The 4633-nt window shown below is 40.4% G+C and overlaps 1 pseudogene; it reads right to left on the minus strand.

Moving 5' to 3' along the window:
- The window catches only part of LOC109826780, an 860-nt pseudogene continuing 584 nt past the window's right edge, over nt 4358-4633 (minus strand).

Consider the following 4633-nt stretch of genomic DNA (forward strand, 5'->3'; position numbering starts at 1 on the left):
CGGCTGCCAGGGCCTTCTCCTACCGCCTTCGCACTTGACTTTCATGTTGTTTTGGTCTTTGGCACCCAGATTTGGTGGGACTTTGGCAGCTCTTTGGCCACCTTCTCCTTCTTCATGTCTTGCGCCTTTCGTACTAAGGCACGCGCATATGTAGTATGTGTGCGGCCCTTTTGGATGTGTTCCCTTCGAGTTGAACAAGTCCTTTTGACAAGGACCCACCCTTCCGTCAATGGTTTAGAGGAAGTGACAACAAATTGTTGTTGAGGCAGCTGGATTACTTGATGTTTCCTAAACTCCCAGTCTGCATAGTAACGAATCCCATTGACTTGTTCTAATGCCTTGGCGATTTGACGAGCTTGGCGTTGGCGTCGACTCTGGTGAGCCCTCTTCGTTAGAGTTAGCGTACTTTGATTGAACAACTCCTTGATTGGAGAGGAGTTATAGCAAACGAAGTCACTTGTAGCCTTCTTCGGTGAATACGCCTCTTTCAAAGATGAGATTTTTCCACACTTGCAGGGAGAGGAGGATTTTGATGAAGACGAGAGAAATATTCCTCGAACTTGGCTTCGTCAAACTCGTACTCGACCGTTGAATCACCCGGGATATTAATTTTTGGTTTTGACATGACAGCCTCGGTGACGAGTCTGTTGGCTCCCACTGTGGTCACCAGCGTCTTTGCGTCGAAAGTTATTTTATTCATTACAGAACTCATTACAACTTCAGTCGTTTACAACAAGTTCAAAAGAGTTAGTCTTTTTATAAGACTTTCTTACACAATAAAAATAAAATATATATAACTCTTTAGAAACACACACAGAGGACGTTTATCACCTGATACTTGCGTGAGATCTTTGCCTGCGCTGGGCTCTATCCGTGGATCGCTACAGATCAGATCCGGTTGATTGGTATAAAAGATCAATGCTCTTGCTTCACAAAGAAAATAATTACAGAAGTAAATAATCTCAACAAAGTGAGATTACTACTCTTCTTGAGATCAAAACATAGTGTGATATCAAGGAATGGTGGAACGGGTTTCAGATCTCTTGAAACCACGCTTTATGCACATGAATTCGCCAAGATCTTGCTAGCCTCTCTCAAATTTGTCAGAACATCGTCCTAGCTCCTCTGAAATTCATGGCTCCCTTCAGATCTACCTTTATGAGGGTGCTAGGGGTGTATTTATAGATTATAAATGTCGTGTTTGTGGATAGGATCGAAGAATAACTGTTACTATTCGTTTAGGTGGATTTTCGATTGTGTAACAGCTTCCACACGTTTAAGGATAACCCTACATATTTATGGATGACTCCATTGAGTTCTAAAAGCTAATCTTATCAGAAAACACATCGGGAGCTGACCTGGGCATGAGTCACTTCGAAATGACTCGGAATTTTCGAGTCACTTTGAGGTGACTCGGATTTTCCAAGACAGTTTGTACTATCTTCGGTATTTTGAATCTAATTCTCATGTCCAACCTTAGAATGAAGTGATTCAAGATGCATTGAAAATCTGATGAAAAGAGATACAACTTTTGTCTTTTGAGATTTTTCAGATTCAAATTTCATCATGGTCAAAATTTTACTTCTTCATGCGGGTCACTCTAGAGCCCTACTGATTGTATTTGCTTTGTCGTTTCACACATTTTGACATTTCACATGCATTCCTTCACTTCTTTTTATAGCATCAGATGACCCTCTTTGACTTGGATAATCCTCTCTAACTCGGATAATAGCATTCATCGCATTCTCCATTTCGAACTACATGCGGGAACCTTTAGATAATTTTTGACGCCTACAACCGCCAGCAGTCCTGAGGATTGAGGGATAGGTGTGAGCTATTCCGGAGGTCTAGCAGGGACAGATAGTCCCATACGTTCTAGGCGATATAGCACAGCAGCTTTCGGCTACTGGTAGAGTATATGTAGTTGTTCCTCGCGACCATGGCACGAGCGAGACCGTGGTGGAAGGTACGTTCCTTGTGAACTCCTTTCCAACACATATTCTTTTTTATTTTGGTGCTACGCATTCCTTCATCTCCTATGAGTTTATGGTTAGACTTCAGCTTGTAGCGCAGCCGTTAGATATTTCATTATCTGTATCTACTCCTTTGGGAGAGGTGTCTCTTTAGAGAGTGTTTGTAGGAATTGTGTTGTCAGCTTAGATAATTCTGAGTTCGTGATTGATTTGATCATGTTGCATATGTCTGAGTTCGATGTTATCCTTGGTATGGATTGGTTATCTTCTTATCATGTGAATATCGACTGTTTTACGTAGACAGTTAGCATGTGAGCTTGTGATGGATCTGAGTTGGTGATAGCGACCTTACGGGGCAACCAGATTGCGGAGTCGTTTCTGACATACGTCGAGGAGGTGATGTTGCGGGATCGGGGCATAGATTTGAGTGAGACGCGAGTAGTCTCAGAGTATCAGGATGTCTTCCAGGACATACCAGATTTACCTCTAGTGAGAGAGATCGAGTTTTGTATAGAGTTACAGCTAGGCACCGCATCGATTTCCTGAGCACCTTATCATATGGTGCCTGCTGAGATGAGGGAGCTCCAAATCCAGTTAGATGAGTTATTGTCTCAGGGTTTTATTCATTAGAGTCATTCTTTGTGGGGGGTGCCGATCCTTTTCGTGAAGAAGAAAGACGGGAGCATGCGATTGTGCATCGATTATCGCGAGTTGAACAAGGTTACTATCCAAAATAGGTATCCACTATCGAGAGTAGATGATTTATTCGACCAGTTGCAGGGAGCCTAGTGTTTCTCAAAAATAGATCTTCGTTTCGGTTATCATCAGTTGCGGGTTCAGGAGATGGATGTTCCCAAGACCGTCTTTCTGACTCGATATGGGTCTTTCGAGTTTCTTGTCATGCCATTTAGGCTGACCAATGCACCCGTAGTATTCATGGATTTGATGAATCGGGTTTTTCGTCCATATTTGGACTAGTTTGTGATAGTGTTTATCAATGATATCCTTATTTATTCGAGGTCGGATGCTGAGCATGAGCAGTATTTACGGTTGGTACTATAGACTTTGCGGGAGCACTTGTTGTATGCTAGGTTTAGCAAGTGTGAATTCTGGTTATTCGAGGTCAGATTTTTAGGCCATGTTATTGTTTGGTAGGAAAATTCGAAGAAGACAATTAAGAATTAAATTTGTATTATTCTCTCTGACAGGCTCAGAAAAAAAAATTAATTTCAATTCTCTCGATACAACTTCTCTCTAACAGACTTAAAAAAGAAATTACAAATCTTCTCGATCGGTTTTCCGATTTATAAAAGAGTGAAGGGTCAACCGAGATCCTTCTCTTTGTTTAATTTGGGTTCTTCATGATAGTGATGAGATGCCTCCCTCAAAACTCCTGTCGAGTTTTCTTCTCGTTGACGATCTGAACGCTTCATTTCACTGGAACAATTGATGAAACTTGCGAGGCAAGTTAGTTAGAACTCTTTACGAGTTTATAAACTTCGTGCGAGTTTAAACTATGTAAAGGAGTTAATTTGAACTGAAAAATTGGTTAATAAGCGAAGTACCAAATCTCTTAGGATTTTTGTTGCCAAAAGATACTCCAAGATGTCTAAAAGGTCCTCCAATGACAAAAAATCCAGCCGCCGATCTCCCTTTATATGATATTTTTTTGATGCAAAAAGTCAATCCTGAACTCAATTGAGTTTGCTCGTATTTATAGGGGATTAAGGCATGTAATTGCCCCTTAATCCGCTCCTAAGTAGGCGGAATCCCTCAAATTATGGGGAAAAACGGTTTCTGGAACCGTTCAACTCATATTTGAATGAGTCAAACGTCAAAACTAGCGTTCTGGGTCCGAACTCTACGTAGACCTAAAACACGGAGTTGGGCACGTGCCTAAGGCTGAAAACGCAGTGTTCGTGCAAAAATAAACTCTATGTTTTGGAATTTAAAGAGATCGTTGACTTCTAATCTCTTTTATTAGGGCATTAGCAGAGATCATTATTTTGTAATCTCCACCTTAGCTCCTTAAAATGTAGGAGTCGTCAGATTGTAACTCCCGTAGTTGTCTATGAAGACTGTTGAATCAGAGTTTCCATCGATTGTTGTGAAGGTCGTCGAATTATAACTTTCTCGATCTACATAAAAATCTTCTAATTGTAGCCTTCATTTGTTGATTTAATTATGGAATTGTTATTATGGAAGTCATCAAATTATAACTACCATCATTGGTGTTTGATGGGGATCAACTATCTGCAGTAGTTTTTAGACAGTCTACAGAACCCCCATCAAAGTTTTTGAAAGTTTGCGGTTGACTGGAATGAATTTTCAAAATATTTTGGATCTCCAAATTGATTTGAGATCTGTTGTTGAATGACGGTTCACTATATCTGTTTCAAAGATATCATGAATTCGATTGTAGAAATTTGTTGTATGTTACAGTTCTGCTTCCTATATTTAGTGACTTCTTCGCTAACTTCCTTAAGATCTCCTTTGGTAATGATTGAACTCATACTTCCGTCGAATGCGTAGAAGTGGTTTAAGGTGGTTCTTAAACTAAACAAGATAACTTTTGTGTCTTGATAAACAAGCTAAAGTCCAAGACATCATCGTTAGATTTATTAGTAGGATCGACTTTTACCTCTTCTTCGGCAGCAGGA

The sequence above is a fragment of the Asparagus officinalis genome, chromosome 10 (genome assembly GCF_001876935.1).
Source record: "Asparagus officinalis chromosome 10, Aspof.V1, whole genome shotgun sequence".
In the NCBI taxonomy this organism is placed as follows: Eukaryota; Viridiplantae; Streptophyta; class Magnoliopsida; order Asparagales; family Asparagaceae; genus Asparagus; species Asparagus officinalis.